The sequence below is a fragment of the Procambarus clarkii genome, chromosome 7 (assembly GCF_040958095.1).
Source record: "Procambarus clarkii isolate CNS0578487 chromosome 7, FALCON_Pclarkii_2.0, whole genome shotgun sequence".
In the NCBI taxonomy this organism is placed as follows: domain Eukaryota; kingdom Metazoa; phylum Arthropoda; class Malacostraca; order Decapoda; family Cambaridae; genus Procambarus; species Procambarus clarkii.
The window spans coordinates 51,311,688-51,334,153 of NC_091156.1; the positions used below are offsets into that span (position 1 = coordinate 51,311,688).

Genomic DNA, 22,466 nt, shown 5'->3' on the forward strand with positions numbered 1-22,466 from the left:
AGGCTGGGTGCGAAGAGTGAGGCTGGGTGCGAGGCGTGAGGCTGGGTGCGAGGAGTGAGGCTGGGTGCGAGGAGTGAGGCTGGGTGCGAAGAGTGAGGCTGGGTGCGAAGAGTGAGGCTGGGTGCGAAGAGTGAGGCTGGGTGCGTGGCGTGAGGCTGGGTGCGAAGAGTGAGGCTGGGTGCGAGGCGTGAGGCTGGGTGCGAAGAGTGAGGCTGGGTGCGAAGAGTGAGGCTGGGTGCGAGGCGTGAGGCTGGGTGCGAAGAGTGAGGCTGGGTGCGAAGAGTGAGACTGGGTGCGAAGAGTGAGGCTGGGTGCGAAGAGTGAGGCTGGGTGCGAAGAGTGAGGCTGGGTGCGAAGAGTGAGGCTGGGAGCGAGGCGTGAGCCTGGGTGCGAAGAGTGAGGCTGGGTGCGAGGAGTGAGACTGGGTGCGAGGCGTGAGGCTGGGTGCAAAGAGTGAGGCTGGGTGCGAAGAGTGAGGCTGGGTGCGAAGAGTGAGGCTGGGTGCGAAGAGTGAGGCTGGGTGCGTGGCGTGAGGGTGGGTGCGAGGCGTGAGGCTGGGTGCGAAGAGTGAGGCTGGGAGCGAGGAGTGAGGCTGGGTGCGAGGAGTGAGGCTGGGTGCGAAGAGTGAGGCTGGGTGCGAAGAGTGAGGCTGGGTGCGAAGAGTGAGGCTGGGTGCGAGGCGTGAGGCTGGGTGCGAAGAGTGAGGCTGTGTGCGAAGAGTGAGGCTGGGTGCGAAGAGTGAGGCTGGGTGCGAGGCGTGAGGCTGGGTGCGAGGCGTGAGGCTGGGTACGTGGCGTCAGGCTGGGTTCGAAGAGTGAGGCTGGGTGCTAGGCGTGAGGCTGGGTGCGAAGAGTAAGGCTGGGTTCGAAGAGTGAGGCTGGGTGCGAGGCGTGAGGCTGGGTGCGAGGCGTGAGGCTGGGTGCGAAGAGTGAGGCTGGGTGCGAAGAGTGAGGCTGGGAGCGAGGCGTGAGCCTGGGTGCGAGGAGTGAGGCTGGGTGCGAGGAGTGAGACTGGGTGCGAGGCGTGAGGCTGGGTGCGAAGAGTGAGGCTGGGTGCGAAGAGTGAGGCTGGGTGCGAAGAGTGAGGCTGGGTGCGTGGCGTGAGGCTGGGTGCGAAGAGTGAGGCTGGGTGCGAAGAGTGAGGCTGGGTGCGAAGAGTGAGGCTGGGTGCGAAGAGTGAGGCTGGGTGCGAAGAGTGAGGCTGGGTGCGTGGCGTAAGGCTGGGTGCGAGGCGTGAGGCTGGGTGCGAAGAGTGAGGCTGGGTGCGAGGAGTGAGGCTGGGTGCGAGGAGTGAGGCTGGGTGCGAAGAGTGAGGCTGGGTGCGAAGAGTGAGGCTGTGTGCGAAGAGTGAGGCTGGGTGCGAAGAGTGAGGCTGGGTGCGAGGCGTGAGGCTGGGTGCGAGGCGTGAGGCTGGGTGCGTGGCGTGAGGCTAGGTGCGAAGAGTGAGGCTGGGTGCTAGGCGTGAGGCTGGGTGCGAAGAGTAAGGCTGGGTGCGAAGAGTGAGGCTGGGTGCGAGGCGTGAGGCTGGGTGCGAGGCGTGAGGCTGGGTGCGAAGAGTGAGGCTGAGTGCGAAGAATGAGGCTGGGTGCGAGGAGTGAGGCTGGGTGCGAGGCGTGAGGCTGGGTGCGAAGAGTGAGGCTGGGTGCGAGGCGTGAGGCTGGGTGCGAAGAGTGAGGCTGGGTGCGAGGCGTGAGGCTGGGTGCGAGGCGTGAGGCTGGGTGCGAAGAGTGAGGCTGGGTGAGAGGCGTGAGGCTGGGTGCGAAGAGTGGGGCTGGGTGCGAAGAGTGAGGCTGGGTGCGAGGCGTGAGGCTGGGTGTGAAAAGTGAGGCTGGGTGCGAAACGTGAGGCTGGGTGCGAGGCGTGAGGCTGGGTGCGAAGAGTGAGGCTGGGTGCGAGGCGTGAGGCTGGGTGCGAAGAGTGAGGCTGGGTGCGAAGAGTGAGGCTGGGTGCGTGGCGTGAGGCTGGGTGCGAGGCGTGAGGCTGGGTGCGAAGAGTGAGGCTGGGTGCGAAGAGTGAGGCTGGGTGCGAAGAGTGAGGCTGGGTGCGAAGCGTGAGGCTGGCTGCGAGGCGTGAGGCTGGGTGCGAAGAGTGAGGCTGGGTGCGACGCGTGAGGCTGGGTGCGAAGAGTGAGGCTGGGTGCGAAGAGTGAGGCTGGGTGCGTGGCGTGAGGCTGGGTGCGAGGCGTGAGGCTGGGTGCGAAGAGTGAGGCTGGGTGCGAAGAGTGAGGCTGGGTGCGAAGAGTGAGGCTGGGTGCGAAGAGTGAGGCTGGGTGCGAGGCGTGAGGCTGGGTGCGAGGCGTGAGGCTGGGTGCGAAGAGTGAGGCTGGGTGCGTGGCGTGAGGCTGGGTGCGAGGCGTGAGGCTGGGTGCGAAGAGTGAGGCTGAGTGCGAAGAGTGAGGCTGGGTGCGAGGCGTGAGGCTGGGTGCGAGGCGTGAGGTTGGGTGCGAGGCGTGAGGCTGGGTGCGAGGCGTGAGGCTGGGTGCGTGGCGTGAGGCTGGGTGCGAAGAGTGAGGCTGGGTGCGAGGCGTGAGGCTGGGTGCGAGGAGTGAGGCTGGGTGCGAGGAGTGAGGCTGGGTGCGAAGAGTGAGGCTGGGTGCGAAGAGTGAGGCTGGGTGCGAAGAGTGAGGCTGGGTGCGTGGCGTGAGGCTGGGTGCGAAGAGTGAGGCTGGGTGCGAGGCGTGATGCTGGGTGCGAAGAGTGAGGCTGGGTGCGAAGAGTGAGGCTGGGTGCGAGGCGTGAGGCTGGGTGCGAGGCGTGAGGCTGGGTGCGAAGAGTGAGGCTGGGTGCGAAGAGTGAGGCTGGGTGCGAAGAGTGAGGCGGGGTGCGAAGAGTGAGGCTGGGTGCGAGGCGTGAGGCTGGGTGCGAGGCGTGAGGCTGGGTGCGAAGAGTGAGGCTGGGTGCGTAGCGTGAGGCTGGGTGCGAGGCGTGAGGCTGATCACGAGGAGTGAGGCTGATCACGAGGAGTGAGGCTGGGTGCGAGGCGTGAGGCTGATCACGAGGAGTGAGGCTGATCACGAGGAGTGAGGCTGATCACGAGGAGTGAGGCTGGGTGCGAGGAGTGAGGCTGGGTGCGATGAGTGAGGCTGGGTGCGAGGAGTGAGGCTGGGTGCGATGAGTGAGGCTGGGTGCGAGGAGTGAGGCTGGGTGCGAAGAGTGAGGCTGGGTGCGAGGAGTGAGGCTGGGTGCGTGGCGTGAGGCTGGGTGCGAAGAGTGAGGCTTTGTGCGAAGAGTGAGGCTGGGTGCGAGGAGTGAGGCTGGGTGCGAGGCGTGAGGCTGGGTGCGAAGAGTGAGGCTGGGTGCGAGGCGTGAGGCTGGGTGCGAGGCGTGAGGCTGGGTGCGAAGAGTGAGGCTGGGTGCGAGGCGTGAGGCTGGGTGCGAAGAGTGAGGCTGGGTGCGAAGAGTGAGGCTGGGTGCGTGGCGTGAGGCTGGGTGCGAGGCGTGAGGCTGGGTGCGAAGAGTGAGGCTGGGTGCGAAGAGTGAGGCTGGGTGCGAAGAGTGAGGCTGGGTGCGAAGAGTGAGGCTGGGTGCGAGGCGTGAGGCTGGGTGCGAAGAGTGAGGCTGAGTGCGAAGAGTGAGGCTGGGTGCGAGGCGTGAGGCTGGGTGCGAGGCGTGAGGCTGGGTGCGAGGCGTGAGGCTGGGTGCGAGGCGTGAGGCTGGGTGCGTGGCGTGAGGCTGGGTGCGAAGAGTGAGGCTGGGTGCGAGGCGTGAGGCTGGGTGCGAGGAGTGAGGCTGGGTGCGAGGAGTGAGGCTGGGTGCGAAGAGTGAGGCTGGGTGCGAAGAGTGAGGCTGGGTGCGAAGAGTGAGGCTGGGTGCGTGGCGTGAGGCTGGGTGCGAAGAGTGAGGCTGGGTGCGAGGCGTGAGGCTGGGTGCGAAGAGTGAGGCTGGGTGCGAAGAGTGAGGCTGGGTGCGAGGCGTGAGGCTGGGTGCGAAGAGTGAGGCTGGGTGCGAAGAGTGAGACTGGGTGCGAAGAGTGAGGCTGGGTGCGAAGAGTGAGGCTGGGTGCGAAGAGTGAGGCTGGGTGCGAAGAGTGAGGCTGGGAGCGAGGCGTGAGCCTGGGTGCGAAGAGTGAGGCTGGGTGCGAGGAGTGAGGCTGGGTGCGAGGCGTGAGGCTGGGTGCGAGGCGTGAGGCTGGGTGCGAAGAGTGAGGCTGGGTGCGAAGAGTGAGGCTGGGTGCGAAGAGTGAGGCTGGGTGCGAAGAGTGAGGCCGGGTGCGAAGAGTGAGGCTGGGTGCGAAGAGTGAGGCTGGGTGCGAAGAGTGAGGCTGGGTGCGTGGCGTGAGGGTGGGTGCGAGGCGTGAGGCTGGGTGCGAAGAGTGAGGCTGGGAGCGAGGAGTGAGGCTGGGTGCGAGGAGTGAGGCTGGGTGCGAAGAGTGAGGCTGGGTGCGAAGAGTGAGGCTGGGTGCGAAGAGTGAGGCTGGGTGCGAGGCGTGAGGCTGGGTGCGAAGAGTGAGGCTGTGTGCGAAGAGTGAGGCTGGGTGCGAAGAGTGAGGCTGGGTGCGAGGCGAGAGGCTGGGTGCGAGGCGTGAGGCTGGGTGCGTGGCGTCAGGCTGGGTGCGAAGAGTGAGGCTGGGTGCTAGGCGTGAGGCTGGGTGCGAAGAGTAAGGCTGGGTTCGAAGAGTGAGGCTGGGTGCGAGGCGTGAGGCTGGGTGCGAGGCGTGAGGCTGGGTGCGAAGAGTGAGGCTGGGTGCGAAGAGTGAGGCTGGGAGCGAGGCGTGAGCCTGGGTGCGAAGAGTGAGGCTGGGTGCGAAGAGTGAGGCTGGGTGCGAAGAGTGAGACTGGGTGCGAAGAGTGAGGCTGGGTGCGAAGAGTGAGGCTGGGTGCGAAGAGTGAGGCTGGGTGCGAAGAGTGAGGCTGGGAGCGAGGCGTGAGCCTGGGTGCGAAGAGTGAGGCTGGGTGCGAGGAGTGAGACTGGGTGCGAGGCGTGAGGCTGGGTGCGAGGCGTGAGGCTGGGTGCGAAGAGTGAGGCTGGGTGCGTGGCGTGAGGCTGGGTGCGAGGCGTGAGGCTGGGTGCGAAGAGTGAGGCTGAGTGCGAAGAGTGAGGCTGGGTGCGAGGCGTGAGGCTGGGTGCGAGGCGTGAGGTTGGGTGCGAGGCGTGAGGCTGGGTGCGAGGCGTGAGGCTGGGTGCGTGGCGTGAGGCTGGGTGCGAAGAGTGAGGCTGGGTGCGAGGCGTGAGGCTGGGTGCGAGGAGTGAGGCTGGGTGCGAGGAGTGAGGCTGGGTGCGAAGAGTGAGGCTGGGTGCGAAGAGTGAGGCTGGGTGCGAAGAGTGAGGCTGGGTGCGTGGCGTGAGGCTGGGTGCGAAGAGTGAGGCTGGGTGCGAGGCGTGATGCTGGGTGCGAAGAGTGAGGCTGGGTGCGAAGAGTGAGGCTGGGTGCGAGGCGTGAGGCTGGGTGCGAGGCGTGAGGCTGGGTGCGAAGAGTGAGGCTGGGTGCGAAGAGTGAGGCTGGGTGCGAAGAGTGAGGCGGGGTGCGAAGAGTGAGGCTGGGTGCGAGGCGTGAGGCTGGGTGCGAGGCGTGAGGCTGGGTGCGAAGAGTGAGGCTGGGTGCGTAGCGTGAGGCTGGGTGCGAGGCGTGAGGCTGATCACGAGGAGTGAGGCTGATCACGAGGAGTGAGGCTGGGTGCGAGGCGTGAGGCTGATCACGAGGAGTGAGGCTGATCACGAGGAGTGAGGCTGATCACGAGGAGTGAGGCTGGGTGCGAGGAGTGAGGCTGGGTGCGATGAGTGAGGCTGGGTGCGAGGAGTGAGGCTGGGTGCGATGAGTGAGGCTGGGTGCGAGGAGTGAGGCTGGGTGCGAAGAGTGAGGCTGGGTGCGAGGAGTGAGGCTGGGTGCGTGGCGTGAGGCTGGGTGCGAAGAGTGAGGCTTTGTGCGAAGAGTGAGGCTGGGTGCGAGGAGTGAGGCTGGGTGCGAGGCGTGAGGCTGGGTGCGAAGAGTGAGGCTGGGTGCGAGGCGTGAGGCTGGGTGCGAGGCGTGAGGCTGGGTGCGAAGAGTGAGGCTGGGTGCGAGGCGTGAGGCTGGGTGCGAAGAGTGAGGCTGGGTGCGAAGAGTGAGGCTGGGTGCGTGGCGTGAGGCTGGGTGCGAGGCGTGAGGCTGGGTGCGAAGAGTGAGGCTGGGTGCGAAGAGTGAGGCTGGGTGCGAAGAGTGAGGCTGGGTGCGAAGAGTGAGGCTGGGTGCGAGGCGTGAGGCTGGGTGCGAAGAGTGAGGCTGAGTGCGAAGAGTGAGGCTGGGTGCGAGGCGTGAGGCTGGGTGCGAGGCGTGAGGCTGGGTGCGAGGCGTGAGGCTGGGTGCGAGGCGTGAGGCTGGGTGCGTGGCGTGAGGCTGGGTGCGAAGAGTGAGGCTGGGTGCGAGGCGTGAGGCTGGGTGCGAGGAGTGAGGCTGGGTGCGAGGAGTGAGGCTGGGTGCGAAGAGTGAGGCTGGGTGCGAAGAGTGAGGCTGGGTGCGAAGAGTGAGGCTGGGTGCGTGGCGTGAGGCTGGGTGCGAAGAGTGAGGCTGGGTGCGAGGCGTGAGGCTGGGTGCGAAGAGTGAGGCTGGGTGCGAAGAGTGAGGCTGGGTGCGAGGCGTGAGGCTGGGTGCGAAGAGTGAGGCTGGGTGCGAAGAGTGAGACTGGGTGCGAAGAGTGAGGCTGGGTGCGAAGAGTGAGGCTGGGTGCGAAGAGTGAGGCTGGGTGCGAAGAGTGAGGCTGGGAGCGAGGCGTGAGCCTGGGTGCGAAGAGTGAGGCTGGGTGCGAGGAGTGAGACTGGGTGCGAGGCGTGAGGCTGGGTGCGAGGCGTGAGGCTGGGTGCGAAGAGTGAGGCTGGGTGCGAAGAGTGAGGCTGGGTGCGAAGAGTGAGGCTGGGTGCGAAGAGTGAGGCCGGGTGCGAAGAGTGAGGCTGGGTGCGAAGAGTGAGGCTGGGTGCGAAGAGTGAGGCTGGGTGCGTGGCGTGAGGGTGGGTGCGAGGCGTGAGGCTGGGTGCGAAGAGTGAGGCTGGGAGCGAGGAGTGAGGCTGGGTGCGAGGAGTGAGGCTGGGTGCGAAGAGTGAGGCTGGGTGCGAAGAGTGAGGCTGGGTGCGAAGAGTGAGGCTGGGTGCGAGGCGTGAGGCTGGGTGCGAAGAGTGAGGCTGTGTGCGAAGAGTGAGGCTGGGTGCGAAGAGTGAGGCTGGGTGCGAGGCGAGAGGCTGGGTGCGAGGCGTGAGGCTGGGTGCGTGGCGTCAGGCTGGGTGCGAAGAGTGAGGCTGGGTGCTAGGCGTGAGGCTGGGTGCGAAGAGTAAGGCTGGGTTCGAAGAGTGAGGCTGGGTGCGAGGCGTGAGGCTGGGTGCGAGGCGTGAGGCTGGGTGCGAAGAGTGAGGCTGGGTGCGAAGAGTGAGGCTGGGAGCGAGGCGTGAGCCTGGGTGCGAAGAGTGAGGCTGGGTGCGAAGAGTGAGGCTGGGTGCGAAGAGTGAGACTGGGTGCGAAGAGTGAGGCTGGGTGCGAAGAGTGAGGCTGGGTGCGAAGAGTGAGGCTGGGTGCGAAGAGTGAGGCTGGGAGCGAGGCGTGAGCCTGGGTGCGAAGAGTGAGGCTGGGTGCGAGGAGTGAGACTGGGTGCGAGGCGTGAGGCTGGGTGCGAGGCGTGAGGCTGGGTGCGAAGAGTGAGGCTGGGTGCGAAGAGTGAGGCTGGGTGCGTGGCGTGAGGCTGGGTGCGAAGAGTGAGGCTGGGTGCGAAGAGTGAGGCTGGGTGCGAAGAGTGAGGCTGGGTGCGAAGAGTGAGGCTGGGTGCGAAGAGTGAGGCTGGGTGCGTGGCGTGAGGGTGGGTGCGAGGCGTGAGGCTGGGTGCGAAGAGTGAGGCTGGGAGCGAGGAGTGAGGCTGGGTGCGAGGAGTGAGGCTGGGTGCGAAGAGTGAGGCTGGGTGCGAAGAGTGAGGCTGGGTGCGAAGAGTGAGGCTGGGTGCGAGGCGTGAGGCTGGGTGCGAAGAGTGAGGCTGTGTGCGAAGAGTGAGGCTGGGTGCGAAGAGTGAGGCTGGGTGCGTGGCGTGAGGGTGGGTGCGAGGCGTGAGGCTGGGTGCGTGGCGTCAGGCTGGGTGCGAAGAGTGAGGCTGGGTGCTAGGCGTGAGGCTGGGTGCGAAGAGTAAGGCTGGGTTCGAAGAGTGAGGCTGGGTGCGAGGCGTGAGGCTGGGTGCGAGGCATGAGGCTGGGTGCGAAGAGTGAGGCTGGGTGCGAAGAGTGAGGCTGGGAGCGAGGCGTGAGCCAGGGTGCGAAGAGTGAGGCTGGGTGCGAGGAGTGAGACTGGGTGCGAGGCGTGAGGCTGGGTGCGAAGAGTGAGGCTGGGTGCGAAGAGTGAGGCTGGGTGCGAAGAGTGAGGCTGGGTGCGTGGCGTGAGGCTGGGTGCGAAGAGTGAGGCTGGGTGCGAAGAGTGAGGCTGGGTGCGAAGAGTGAGGCTGGGTGCGAAGAGTGAGGCTGGGTGCGAAGAGTGAGGCTGGGTGCGTGGCGTAAGGCTGGGTGCGAGGCGTGAGGCTGGGTGCGAAGAGTGAGGCTGGGTGCGAGGAGTGAGGCTGGGTGCGAGGAGTGAGGCTGGGTGCGAAGAGTGAGGCTGGGTGCGAAGAGTGAGGCTGGGTGCGAAGAGTGAGGCTGGGTGCGAGGCGTGAGGCTGGGTGCGAAGAGTGAGGCTGTGTGCGAAGAGTGAGACTGGGTGCGAAGAGTGAGGCTGGGTGCGAGGCGTGAGGCTGGGTGCGAGGCGTGAGGCTGGGTGCGTGGCGTGAGGCTGGGTGCGAAGAGTGAGGCTGGGTGCTAGGCGTGAGGCTGGGTGCGAAGAGTAAGGCTGGGTGCGAAGAGTGAGGCTGGGAGCGAGGCGTGAGGCTGGGTGCGAGGCGTGAGGCTGGGTGCGAAGAGTGAGGCTGAGTGCGAAGAGTGAGGCTGGGTGCGAGGCGTGAGGCTGGGTGCGAAGAGTGAGGCTGGGTGCGAAGAGTGAGGCTGGGTGCGAGGCGTGAGGCTGGGTGCGTCGCGTGAGGCTGGGTGCGAAGAGTGAGGCTGGGTGCGAAGAGTGAGGCTGGGTGCGAGGCGTGAGGCTGGGTGCGAAGAGTGAGGCTGGGTGCGTGGCGTGAGGCTGGGTGCGTGGCGTGAGGCTGAACACGAGGCTTGAGGCTGGGTGCGAGGCGTGAGGCTGGGTGCGAGGCGTGAGGCTGAACACGAGGCTTGAGGCTGGGTGCGAAGAGTGAGGCTGGGTGCGAGGCGTGAGGCTGGGTGCGAAGAGTGAGGCTGGGTGCGAGGCGTGAGGCTGGGTGCGAAGAGTGAGGCTGGGTGCGAGGCGTGAGGCTGGGTGCGAAGAATGAGGCTGGGTGCGTGGCGTGAGGCTGGGTGCGAGGCGTAAGGCTGGGTGCGAAGAATGAGGCTGGGTACGAGGCGTGAGGCTGGGTACGAGGCGTGAGGCTGGGTGCGAAGAGTGAGGCTTGGTGCGTGGCGTGAGGCTGGGTGCGAAGAGTGAGGCTGGGTGCGAGGCGTGAGGCTGGGTGCGAAGAGTGAGGCTGGGTGCGAAGAGTGAGGCTGGGTGCGAAGAGTGAGGCTGGGTGCGAAGAGTGAGGCTGGGTGCGTGGCGTGAGGCTGGGTGCGAGGCGTGAGGCTGAACACGAGGCTTGTGGCTGGGTGCGAAGAGTGAGGCTGGGTGCGAGGCGTGAGGCTGGGTGCGAGGCGTGAGGCTGGGTGCGAAGAGTGAGGCTGGGTGCGAAGAGTGAGGCTGGGTGCGTGGCGTGAGGCTGGGTGCGAGGCGTGAGGCTGGGTACGAAGAGTGAGGCTGAGTGCGAAGAGTGAGGCTGGGTGCGAAGCGTGAGGCTGGGTGCGAGGCGTGAGGCTGGGTGCGAGGCGTGAGGCTGGGTGCGAGGCGTGAGGCTGGGTGCGTGGCGTGAGGCTGGGTGCGAAGAGTGAGGCTGGGTGCGAAGAGTGAGGCTGGGTGCGAAGAGTGAGGCTGTGTGCGAAGAATGAGGCTGGGTGCGAAGAGTGAGGCTGGGTGCGTGGCGTGAGGCTGGGTGCGAGGCGTGAGGCTGGGTGCGAAGAGTGAGGCTGGGTGCGAGGAGTGAGGCTGGGTGCGAGGAGTGAGGCTGGGTGCGAAGAGTGAGGCTGGGTGCGAAGAGTGAGGCTGGGTGCGAAGAGTGAGGCTGGGTGCGAGACGTGAGGCTGGGTGCGAAGAGTAAGGCTGGGTGCGAAGAGTGAGGCTGGGTGCGAAGAGTGAGGCTGGGTGCGAGGCGTGAGGCTGGGTGCGAAGAGTGAGGCTGGGTGCTAGGCGTGAGGCTGGGTGCGAAGAGTGAGGCTGGGTGCGAAGAGTGAGGCTGGGTGCGAGGCGTGAGGCTGGGTGCGAGGCGTGAGGCTGGGTGCGAAGAGTGAGGCTGGGTGCGAAGAGTGAGGCTGGGTGCGAGGCGTGAGGCTGGGTGCGAGGCGTGAGGCTGGGTGCGAAGAGTGAGGCTGGGTGCGTGGCGTGAGGCTGGGTGCGAAGAGTGAGGCTGGGTGCGAGGCGTGAGGCTGGGTGCGATGAGTGAGGCTGGGTGCGAAGAGTGAGGCTGGGTGCAAGGCGTGAGGCTGGGTGCGTGGCGTGAGGCTGGGTGCGAAGAGTGAGGCTGGGTGCGAAGAGTGAGGCTGGGTGCGAGGCGTGAGGCTGGGTGCGAAGAGTGAGGCTGGGTGCGTGGCGTGAGGCTGGGTGCGAGGCGTGAGGCTGAACACGAGGCTTGAGGCTGGGTGCGAGGCGTGAGGCTGGGTGCGTGGCGTGAGGCTGAACACGAGGCTTGAGGCTGGGTGCGAAGAGTGAGGCTGGGTGCGAGGCGTGAGGCTGGGTGCGAAGAGTGAGGCTGGGTGCGAGGCGTGAGGCTGGGTGCGAAGAGTGAGGCTGGGTGCGAGGCGTGAGGCTGGGTGCGAAGAGTGAGGCTGGGTGCGTGGCGTGAGGCTGGGTGCGAGGCGTGAGGCTGGGTGCGAAGAGTGAGGCTTGGTGCGTGGCGTGAGGCTGGGTGCGAAGAGTGAGGCTGGGTTCGAGGCGTGAGGCTGGGTGCTAAGAGTGAGGCTGGGTGCGAAGAGTGAGGCTGGGTGCGAAGAGTGAGGCTGGGTGCGAAGAGTGAAGCTGGGTGCGTGGCGTGAGGCTGGGTGCGAGGCGTGAGGCTGGGTGCGAGGCGTGAGGCTGAACACGAGGCTTGAAACTGGGTGCGAAGAGTGAGGCTGGGTGCGAGGCGTGAGGCTGGGTGCGAAGAGTGAGGCTGGGTGCGAAGAGTGAGGCTGGGTGCGAAGAGTGAGGCTGGGTGCGAAGAGTGAGGCTGAGTGCGAGGCGTGAGGCTGGGTGCGAGGCGTGAGGCTGGGTGCGTGGCGTGAGGCTGGGTGCGAAGAGTGAGGCTGGGTGCGTGGCGTGAGGCTGGGTGCGAAGAGTGAGGCTGGGTGCGAAGAGTGAGGCTGGGTGCGAAGAGTGAGGTTGGGTGCGAAGAGTGAGGCTGGGTGCGAGGCGTGAGGCTGGGTGCGAGGCGTGAGGCTGGGTGCGTGGCGTGAGGCTGGGTGCGAGGCGTGAGGCTGGGTGCGAGGCGTGAGGCTGAACACGAGGCTTGAGGCTGGGTGCGAGGCGTGAGGCTGGGTGCGAGGCGTGAGGCTGGGTGCGAAGAGTGAGGCTGGGTGCGAGGCGTGAGGCTGATCACGAGGCGTGAGGCTGGGTGCGAGGCGTGAAGCTGATCACGAGGCGTGAGGCTGGGTGCGAGGCGTGAGGCTGATCACGAGGCGTGAGGCTGGGTGCGAGGCGTGAGGCTGGGTGCGAGGCGTGAGGCTGGCTGCGAGGCTTGAGGCTGATCACGAGGCGTGAGGCTGGGTGCGAGGCGTGAGCCTGGGTGCGAGGCGTGAGGCTGGGTGTGAGGCGTGAGGCTGGGTGTGAGGCGTGAGGCTGGGTGTGAGGCGTGAGGCTGACCACGAGGCGTGAGGCTGACCACGAGGCGTGAGGCTGGGAGCGAGGCGTGAGGCTAGGTGCGAGGCGTGAGGCTGACCACGAAGCGTGAGGCTGACCACGAGGCGTGAGGCTGATCACGAGGAGTGAGGCTGATCACGAGGCGTGAGGCTGGGAGCGAGGCGTGAGGCTGGGTGCGAGGCGTGAGGCTGACCACGAGGCGTGAGGCTGACCACGAGGCGTGAGGCTGACCACGAGGCGTGAGGCTGACCACGAGGCGTGAGGCTGATCACGAGGCGTGAGGCTGATCACGAGGCGTGAGGCTGGGAGTGAGGCGTGAGGCTGGGTTCGAGGCGTGAGGCTGACCACGAGGCGTGAGGCTGACCACGAGGCGTGAGGCTGACCACGAGGCGTGAGGCAGATCACGAGGTGGGAGGCTGGGTGCGAGGCGTGAGGCTGGGTGCGAGGTGTGAGGCTGACCACGAGGCGTGAGGCTGACCACGAGGCGTGAGGCTGGGTGCGAGCCGTGAGGCTGGTTGCGAGGTGTGAGGCTGGGTGTGAGACGTGAGGATGGGTGCGAGGCATGAGGCTGGGTGCGAGGCGTCAGGCTGGGTGCGAGGCGTGAGGATGGGTGCGAGGCGTGAGGCTGGGTGCGAGGCGTAAGGCTGATCACGAGGCGTGAGGCTGACCACGAGCCTTGAGGCTGGGTGCGAGGCGTGAGGCTGGGAGCGAGACGTAAGGCTGATCACAAGGCGTGAGGCTGACCACGAGGCGTGAGGCTGACCACGAGGCGTGAGGCTGAACACGAGGCGTGTGGCTGGGTGCGATGCTTGAGGCTGGGTGCGAGGCGTGAGGATGGGTGCGAGGCGTGAGGCTGGGTGCGAGGCGTGAGGCTGGGTGCGAGGCGTGAGGCAGGGTGCGAGGCGTGAGGCTGGGTGCGAAGAGTGAGGCTGGGTGCGAAGAGTGAGGCTGGGTGCGAAGAGTGAGGCTGGGTGCGATGCTTGAGGCTGGGTGCGAGGAGTGAGGCTGATCACGAGGAGTGAGGCTGGGTGCGAGGCGTGAGGCTGATCACGAGGAGTGAGGCTGGGTGCGAAGAGTGAGGCTGGGTGCGAAGAGTGAGGCTGGGTGCGATGCTTGAGGCTGGGTGCGAGGAGTGAGGCTGATCACGAGGAGTGAGGCTGGGTGCGAGGCGTGAGGCTGATCACGAGGAGTGAGGCTCATCACGAGGAGTGAGGCTGGGTGCGAGGAGTGAGGCTGGGTGCGATGAGTGAGGCTGGGTGCGAGGAGTGAGGCTGGGTGCGATGAGTGAGGCTGGGTGCGAGGAGTGAGGCTGGGTGCGAAGAGTGAGGCTGGGAGCGAGGAGTGAGGCTGGGTGCGTGGCGTGAGGCTGGGTGCGAAGAGTGAGGCTGGGTGCGAAGAGTGAGGCTGGGTGCGAGGCGTGAGGCTGGGTGCGAAGAGTGAGGCTGGGTGCGAGGCGTGAGGCTGGGTGCGAAGCGTGAGGCTGGGTGCGAAGAGTGAGGCTGGGTGCGAAGAGTGAGGCTGGGTGCGAGGCGTGAGGCTGGGTGCGAAGAGTGAGGCTGGGTGCGAGGCGTGAGGCTGGGTGCGAGGCGTGAGGCTGGGTGCGAAGAGTGAGGCTGGGTGCGAGGCGTGAGGCTGGGTGCGAAGAGTGAGGCTGGGTGCGAAGAGTGAGGCTGGGTGCGTGGCGTGAGGCTGGGTGCGAGGCGTGAGGCTGGGTGCGAAGAGTGAGGCTGGGTGCGAAGAGTGAGGCTGGGTGCGAAGAGTGAGGCTGGGTGCGAAGAGTGAGGCTGGGGGCGAGGCGTGAGGCTGGGTGCGAGGCGTGAGGCTGGGTCCGAAGAGTGAGGCTGGGTGCGTGGCGTGAGGCTGGGTGCGAGGCGTGAGGCTGGGTGCGAAGAGTGAGGCTGAGTGCGAAGAGTGAGGCTGGGTGCGAGGCGTGAGGCTGGGTGCGAGGCGTGAGGCTGGGTGCGAGGCGTGAGGCTGGGTGCGAGGCGTGAGGCTGGGTGCGTGGCGTGAGGCTGGGTGCGAAGAGTGAGGCTGGGAGCGAGGCGTGAGGCTGGGTGCGAGGAGTGAGGCTGGGTGCGAGGAGTGAGGCTGGGTGTGAAGAGTGAGGCTGGGTGCGAAGAGTGAGGCTGGGTGCGAAGAGTGAGGCTGGGTGCGTGGCGTGAGGCTGGGTGCGAAGAGTGAGGCTGGGTGCGAGGCGTGAGGCTGGGTGCGAAGAGTGAGGCTGGGTGCGAAGAGTGAAGCTGGGTGCGAGGCGTGAGGCTGGGTGCGAAGAGTGAGGCTGGGTGCGAAGAGTGAGGCTGGGTGCGAAGAGTGAAGCTGAGTGCGAAGAGGTAGGCTGGGTGCGAAGAGTGTGTCTGGGTGCGAAGAGTGTGGCTGGGTGCGAGGCGTGAGGCTGGGTGCGAGGCGTGAGGCTGGGTGCGTGGCGTGAGGCTGGGTGCGAAGAGTGAGGCTGGGTGCGTGGCGTGAGGCTGGGTGCGAAGAGTGAGGCTGGGTGCGAAGAGTGAGGCTGGGTGCGAAGAGTGAGGCTGGGTGCGAGGCGTGAGGCTGGGTGCGAGGCGTGAGGCTGGGTGCGTGGCGTGAGGCTGGGTGCGAGGCGTGAGGCTGGGTGCGAGGCGTGAGGCTGAACACGAGGCTTGAGGCTGGGTGCGAGGCGTGAGGCTGGGTGCGAGGCGTGAGGCTGGGTGCGAAGAGTGAGGCTGGGTGCGAGGCGTGAGGCTGATCACGAGGCGTGAGGCTGGGTGCGAAGCGTGAGGCTGATCACGAGGCGTGAGGCTGTGTGCAAGGCGTGAGGCTGATCACGAGGCGTGAGGCTGGGTGCGAGGCGTGAGGCTGGGTGCGAGGCTTGAGGCTGATCACGAGGCGTGAGGCTGGGTGCGAGGCGTGAGGCTGGGTGCGAGGCGTGAGGCTGGGTGTGAGGCGTGAGGCTGGGTGTGAGGCGTGAGGCTGGGTGTGAGGCGTGAGGCTGACCACGAGGCGTGAGGCTGACCACGAGGCGTGAGGCTGGGAGCGAGGCGTGAGGCTAGGTGCGAGGCGTGAGGCTGACCACGAAGCGTGAGGCTGACCACGAGGCGTGAGGCTGATCACGAGGCGTGAGGCTGATCACGAGGCGTGAGGCTGGGAGCGAGGCGTGAGGCTGGGTGCGAGGCGTGAGGCTGACCACGAGGCGTGAGGCTGACCACGAGGCGTGAGGCTGACCACGAGGCGTGAGGCTGACCACGAGGCGTGAGGCTGATCACGAGGCGTGAGGCTGATCACGAGGCGTGAGGCTGGGAGTGAGGCGTGAGGCTGGGTGCGAGGCATGTGGCTGAGCACGAGGCGTGAGGCTGACCACGAGGCGTGAGGCTGACCACGAGGCGTGAGGCAGATCACGAGGCGTGAGGCTGGGTGCGAGGCGTGAGGCTGGGTGCGAGGTGTGAGGCTGACCACGAGGCGTGAGGCTGACCACGAGGCGTGAGGCTGGGTGCGAGGCGTGAGGCTGGGTGCGAGGTGTGAGGCTGGGTGTGAGACGTGAGGATGGGTGCGAGGCATGAGGCTGGGTGCGAGGCGTGAGGCTGGGTGCGAGGCGTGAGGATGGGTGCGAGGCGTGAGGCTGGGTGCGAGGCGTAAGGCTGATCACGAGGCGTGAGGCTGACCACGAGCCGTGAGGCTGGGTGCGAGGCGTGAGGCTGGGAGCGAGACGTAAGGCTGATCACAAGGGGTGAGGCTGACCACGAGGCGTGAGGCTGACCACGAGGCGTGAGGCTGAACACGAGGCGTGTGGCTGGGTGCGATGCTTGAGGCTGGGTGCTAGGCGTGAGGATGGGTGCGAGGCGTGGGGCTGGGTGCGAGGCGTGAGGCTGGGTGCGAGGCGTGAGTTTGGGTGCGAGGCGTGAGGCTGGGTGCGAAGAGTGAGGCTGGGTGCGAAGAGTGAGGCTGGGTGCGAAGAGTGAGGCTGGGTGCGATGCTTGAGGCTGGGTGCGAGGAGTGAGGCTGATCACGAGGAGTGAGGCTGGGTGCGAGGCGTGAGGCTGATCACGAGGAGTGAGGCTGGGTGCGAAGAGTGAGGCTGGGTGCGAAGAGTGAGGCTGGGTGCGATGCTTGAGGCTGGGTGCGAGGAGTGAGGCTGATCACGAGGAGTGAGGCTGGGTGCGAGGCGTGAGGCTGATCGCGAGGAGTGAGGCTGATTACGAGGAGTGAGGCTGGGTGCGAGGAGTGAGGCTGGGTGCGATGAGTGAGGCTGGGTGCGAGGAGTGAGGCTGGGTGCGATGAGTGAGGCTGGGTGCGAGAAGTGAGGCTGGGTGCGAAGAGTGAGGCTGGGTGCGAGGAGTGAGGCTGGGTGCGTGGCGTGAGGCTGGGTGCGAAGAGTGAGGCTGGGTGCGAAGAGTGAGGCTGGGTGCGATTCGTGAGGCTGGGTGCGAAGAGTGAGGCTGGGTGCGAGGCGTGAGGCTGGGTGCGAGGCGTGAGGCTGGGTGCGAAGAGTGAGGCTGGGTGCGAAGAGTGAGGCTGGGTGCGAGGCGTGAGGCTGGGTGCGAAGAGTGAGGCTGGGTGCGAGGCGTGAGGCTGGGTGCGAGGCGTGAGGCTGGGTGCGAAGAGTGAGGCTGGGTGCGAGGCGTGAGGCTTGGTGCGAAGAGTGAGGCTGGGTGCGAAGAGTGAGGCTGGGTGCGTGGCGTGAGGCTGGGTGCGAGGCGTGAGGCTGGGTGCGAAGAGTGAGGCTGGGTGCGAAGAGTGAGGCTGGGTGCGAAGAGTGAGGCTGGGTGCGAAGAGTGAGGCTGGGTGCGAGGCGTGAGGCTGGGTGCAAGGCGTGAGGCTGGGTGCGAGGCGTGAGGCTGGGTGCGAAGAGTGAGGCTGAGTGCGAAGAGTGAGGCTGGGTGCGAGGCGTGAGGCTGGGTGCGAGGCGTGAGGCTGGGTGCGAGGCGTGAGGCTGGGTGCGAGGCGTGAGGCTGGGTGCGTGGCGTGAGGCTGGGTGCGAAGAGTGAGGCTGGGTGCGAGGCGTGAGGCTGGGTGCGAGGAGTGAGGCTGGGTGCGAGGAGTGAGGCTGGGTGCGAAGAGTTTAGGCTGGGTGCGAAGAGTGAGGTTGGGTGCGAAGAGTGAGGCTGGGTGCGTGACGTGAGGCTGGGTGCGAAGAGTGAGGCTGGGTGCGAGGCGTGAGGCTGGGTGCGAAGAGTGAGGCTGGGTGCGAAGAGTGAGGCTGGGTGCGAGGCGTGAGGCTGGGTGCGAAGAGTGAGGCTGGGTGCGAAGAGTGAGGCTGGGTGCGAAGAGTGAGGCTGGGTGCGAAGAGGTAGGCTGGGTGCGAAGAGTGAGGCTGGGTGCGAAGAGTGAGGCTGGGAGCGAGGCGTGAGCCTGGGTGCGAATAGTGAGGCTGGGTGTGAGGAATGAGGCTGGGTGCGAGGCGTGAGGCTGGGTGCGAGGCGTGAGGCTGGGTGCTAAGAGTGAGGCTGGGTGCGAAGAGTGAGGCTGGGTGCTTGGCGTGAGGCTGGGTGCGAAGAGTGAGGCTGGGTGCGAAGAGTGAGGCTGGGTGCGAAGAGTGAGGCTGGGTGCGAAGAGTGAGGCTGGGTGCGATGCTTGAGGCTGGGTGCGAGGAGTGAGGCTGATCACGAGGAGTGAGGCTGGGTGCGAGGCGTGAGGCTGATCACGAGGAGTGAGGCTGGGTGCGAAGAGTGAGGCTGGGTGCGAAGAGTGAGGCTGGGTGCGATGCTTGAGGCTGGGTGCGAGGAGTGAGGCTGATCACGAGGAGTGAGGCTGGGTGCGAGGCGTGAGGCTGATCACGAGGAGTGAGGCTCAGTACGAGGAGTGAGGCTGGGTGCGAGGAGTGAGGCTGGGTGCGATGAGTGAGGCTGGGTGCGAGGAGTGAGGCTGGGTGCGATGAGTGAGGCTGGGTGCGAGAAGTGAGGCTGGGTGCGAAGAGTGAGGCTGGGTGCGAGGAGTGAGGCTGGGTGCGTGGCGTGAGGCTGGGTGCGAAGAGTGAGGCTGGGTGCGAAGAGTGAGGCTGGGTGCGATTCGTGAGGCTGGGTGCGAAGAGTGAGGCTGGGTGCGAGGCGTGAGGCTGGGTGCGAGGCGTGAGGCTGGGTGCGAAGAGTGAGGCTGGGTGCGAAGAGTGAGGCTGGGTGCGAGGCGTGAGGCTGGGTGCGAAGAGTGAGGCTGGGTGCGAGGCGTGAGGCTGGGTGCGAGGCGTGAGGCTGGGTGCGAAGAGTGAGGCTGGGTGCGAGGCGTGAGGCTTGGTGCGAAGAGTGAGGCTGGGTGCGAAGAGTGAGGCTGGGTGCGTGGCGTGAGGCTGGGTGCGAGGCGTGAGGCTGGGTGCGAAGAGTGAGGCTGGGTGCGAAGAGTGAGGCTGGGTGCGAAGAGTGAGGCTGGGTGCGAAGAGTGAGGCTGGGTGCGAGGCGTGAGGCTGGGTGCAAGGCGTGAGGCTGGGTGCGAGGCGTGAGGCTGGGTGCGAAGAGTGAGGCTGAGTGCGAAGAGTGAGGCTGGGTGCGAGGCGTGAGGCTGGGTGCGAGGCGTGAGGCTGGGTGCGAGGCGTGAGGCTGGGTGCGAAGAGTTTAGGCTGGGTGCGAAGAGTGAGGTTGGGTGCGAAGAGTGAGGCTGGGTGCATGGCGTGAGGCTGGGTGCGAAGAGTGAGGCTGGGTGCGAGGCGTGAGGCTGGGTGCGAAGAGTGAGGCTGGGTGCGAGGCGTGAGGCTGGGTGCGAGGCGTGAGGCTGGGTGCGAAGAGTTTAGGCTGGGTGCGAAGAGTGAGGTTGGGTGCGAAGAGTGAGGCTGGGTGCATGGCGTGAGGCTGGGTGCGAAGAGTGAGGCTGGGTGCGTGGCGTGAGGCTGGGTGCGAAGAGTGAGGCTGGGTGCGAGGCGTGAGGCTGGGTGCGAGGAGTGAGGCTGGGTGCGAGGAGTGAGGCTGGGTGCGAAGAGTTTAGGCTGGGTGCGAAGAGTGAGGTTGGGTGCGAAGAGTGAGGCTGGGTGCATGGCGTGAGGCTGGGTGCGAAGAGTGAGGCTGGGTGCGAGGCGTGAGGCTGGGTGCGAAGAGTGAGGCTGGGTGCGAAGAGTGAGGCTGGGTGCGAGGCGTGAGGCTGGGTGCGAAGAGTGAGGCTGGGTGCGAAGAGTGAGGCTGGGTGCGAAGAGTGAGGCTGGGTGCGAAGAGGTAGGCTGGGTGCGAAGAGTGAGGCTGGGTGCGAAGAGTGAGGCTGGGAGCGAGGCGTGAGCCTGGGTGCGAATAGTGAGGCTAGGTGTGAGGAGTGAGGCTGGGTGCGAGGCGTGAGGCTGGGTGCGAGGCGTGAGGCTGGGTGCTAAGAGTGAGGCTGGGTGCGAAGAGTGAGGCTGGGTGCTTGGCGTGAGGCTGGGTGCGAAGAGTGAGGCTGGGTGCGAAGAGTGAGGCTGGGTGCGAAGAGTGAGGCTGGGTGCGAAGAGTGAGGCTGGGTGCGAAGAGTGAGGCTGGGTGCGAAGAGTGAGGCTGGGTGCGTGGCGTGAGACTGGGTGCGAGGCGTGAGGCTGGGTGCGAAGAGTGAGGCTGGGTGCGAGGAGTGAGGTTGGGTGCGAGGAGTGAGGCTGGGTGCGAAGAGTGAGGCTGGGTGCGAAGAGTGAGGCTGGGTGCGAAGAGTGAGGCTGGGTGCGAGGCGTGAGGCTGGGTGCGAAGAGTGAGGCTGGGTGCGAAGAGTGAGGCTGGGTGCGAAGAGTGAGGCTGGGTGCGAGGCGTGAGGCTGGGTGCGAGGCGTGAGGCTGGGTGCCTGGCGTGAGGCTGAGTGCGAAGAGTGAGGCACGGTTGCGAGGCGTGAGGCTGAGTGCGAAGAGTGAGGCTGGGTGCGAAAAGTGAGGCTGGGTGCGAGGCGTGAGGCTGGGTGCGAGGCGTGAGGCTGGGTGCGAAGAGTGAGGCTGGGTGCGAAGAGTGAGGCTGGGTGCGAGGCGTGAGGCTGGGTGCGAGGCGTGAGGCTGGGTGCGAAGAGTGAGGCTGGGTGCGTGGCGTGAGGCTGGGTGCGAAGAGTGAGGCTGGGTGCGAGGCGTGAGGCTGGGTGCGAAGAGTGAGGCTGGGTGCGAAGAGTGAGGCTGGGTGCGAGGCGTGAGGCTGGGTGCGTGGCGTGAGGCTGGGTGCGAAGAGTGAGGCTGGGTGCGAAGAGTGAGGCTGGGTGCGAGGCGTGAGGCTGGGTGCGAAGAGTGAGGCTGGGTGCGTGGCGTGAGGCTGGGTGCGAGGCGTGAGGCTGAACACGAGGCATGAGGCTGGGTGCGAGGCGTGAGGCTGAACACGAGGCTTGAGGCTGGGTGCGAAGAGTGAGGCTGGGTGCGAGGCGTGAGGCTGGGTGCGAAGAGTGAGGCTGGGTGCGAGGCGTGAGGCTGGGTGCGAAGAGTGAGGCTGGGTGCGAGGCGTGAGGCTGGGTGCGAAGAGTGAGGCTGGGTGCGTGGCGAGAGGCTGGGTGCGAGGCGTGAGGCTGGGTGCGAAGAGTGAGGCTGGGTGCGAGGCGTAAGGCTGGGTGCGAGGCGTGAGGCTGGGTGCGAAGAGTGAGGCTTGGTGCGTGGCGTGAGGCTGGGTGCGAAGAGTGAGGCTGGGTGCGAGGCGTGAGGCTGGGTGCGAAGAGTGAGGCTGGGTGCGAAAAGGGAGGCTGGGTGCGAAGAGTGAGGCTGGGTGCGAAGAGTGTGGCTTGGTGCGTGGCGTGAGGCTGGGTGCGAGGCGTGAGGCTGAACACGAGGCTTGAGGCTGGGTGCGAAGAGTGAGGCTGGGTGCGAGGCGTGAGGCTGGTTACGAAGAGTGAGGCTGGGTGCGAAGAGTGAGGCTGGGTGCGAAGAGTGAGGCTGGGTGCGAAGAGTGAGGCTGGGTGCGAGGCGTGAGGCTGGGTGCGAGGCGTGAGGCTGGGTGCGTGGCGTGAGGCTGGGTGCGAAGAGTGAGGCTTGGTGCGTGGCGTGAGGCTGGGTGCGAAGAGTGAGGCTGGGTGCGAAGAGTGAGGCTGGGTGCGAAGAGTGAGGCTGGGTGCGAGGCGTGAGGCTGGGTGCGAGGCGTGAGGCTGGGTGCGAGGCGTGAGGCTGAACACGAGGCTTGAGGCTGGGTGCGAGGCGTGAGGCTGGGTGCGAGGCTTGAGGCTGGGTGCGAGGCGTGAGGCTGGGTGCGAGGCGTGAGGCTGGGTGCGAAGAGTGAGGCTGGGTGCGAGGAGTGAGGCTGGGTGCGAAGAGTGAGGCTGGGTGCGTGGCGTGAGGCTGGGTGCGAGGCGTGAGGCTGGGTGCGAAGAGTGAAGCTGGGTGCGAAGAGTGAGGCTGGGTGCGAAGAGTGAGGCTGGGTGCGTGGCGTGAGGCTGGGTGCGAAGAGTGAGGCTGGGTGCGAGGCGTGAGGCTGGGTGCGAAGAGTGAGGCTGGGTGCGAAGAGTGAGGCTGGGTGCGAAGAGTCAGGCTGGGTGCGAAGAGTGAGGCTGGGTGCGAAGAGTGAGGCTGGGTGCGTGGCGTGAGGCTGGGTGCGAGGCGTGAGGCTGGGTGCGTGGCGTGAGGCTGGGTGCGAAGAGTGAGGCTGGGTGCGAAGAGTGAGGCTGGGTGCGAAGAGTGAGGCTGGGTGCGAAGAGTGAGGCTGGGTGCGTGGCGTGAGGCTGGGTGCGAAGAGTGAGGCTGGGTGCGAAGAGTGAGGCTGGGTGCGAAGAGTGAGGCTGGGTGCGAGGAGTGAGGCTGGGTGCGAAGAGTGAGGCTGGGTGCGTGGCGTGAGGCTGGGTGCGAAGAGTGAGGCTGGGTGCGAAGAGTGAGGCTCGGTGCGAAGAGTGAGGCTGGGTTCGAAGAGTGAGGCTGGGTGCGAAGAGTGAGGCTGGGTGCGAAGAGTGAGGCTGGGTGCGAAGAGTGAGGCTGGGTGCGAAGAGTGAGGCTGGGTGCGTGGCGTGAGGCTGGGTGCGAAGAGTGAGGCTGGGTGCGAAGAGTGAGGCTGGGTGCGAAGAGTGAGGCTGGGTGCGAAGAGTGAGGCTGGGTGCGAAGAGTGAGGCTGGGTGCGAGGAGTGAGGCTGGGTGCGAAGAGTGAGGCTGGGTGCGTGGCGTGAGGCTGGGTGCGAAGAGTGAGGCTGGGTGCGAAGAGTGAGGCTCGGTGCGAAGAGTGAGGCTGGGTTCGAAGAGTGAGGCTGGGTGCGAAGAGTGAGGCTGGGTGCGAAGAGTGAGGCTGGGTGCGAAGAGTGAGGCTGGGTGCGAAGAGTGAGGCTGGGTGCGTGGCGTGAGGCTGGGTGCGAAGAGTGAGGCTGGGTGCGAAGAGTGAGGCTGGGTGCGAAGAGTGAGGCTGGGTGCGAAGAGTGAGGCTGGGCGTGCTAGTACACGTTGCACACTCTGTATCGTCACTGTTGTCAGTGGAGAGGTCCCTCACGGCGAGTGGCTCTGTTGCTGGCTGCTCTGTTGTAGCTGCTGTGTTGTGGCTGTTGTGTTGTAGCTGCTGTGTTGTAGATGCTGTGTTGTAGCTGCTGTGTTGTAGCTGCTGTGCTGTAGCTGCTGTGTTGTAGCTGTTGTGTTGTAGATGCTGTGTTGTAGCTGCTGTGTTGTAGCTGCTGTGCTGTAGCTGCTGTGTAGTAGCTGTTGTGTTGTAGCTGCTGTGCTGTTGCTGCTGTGTTGTAGCTGCTGTGCTGTAGCTGCTGTGGTGTAGCTGCTGTGTTGTAGCTGCTGTGCTGTAGCTGCTGTACTGTAGCTGCTGTTTTGTAGCTGCT

At 66.4% G+C, this 22,466-nt stretch overlaps 1 protein-coding gene across 1 annotated transcript in view; it reads right to left on the bottom strand.

Moving 5' to 3' along the window:
• LOC138358229 (uncharacterized) overlaps positions 1 to 22,466 on the bottom strand; it is a 70,349-nt gene that overhangs the window by 27,647 nt on the left and 20,236 nt on the right. The gene's annotated exons all lie outside the window — the stretch shown is intronic.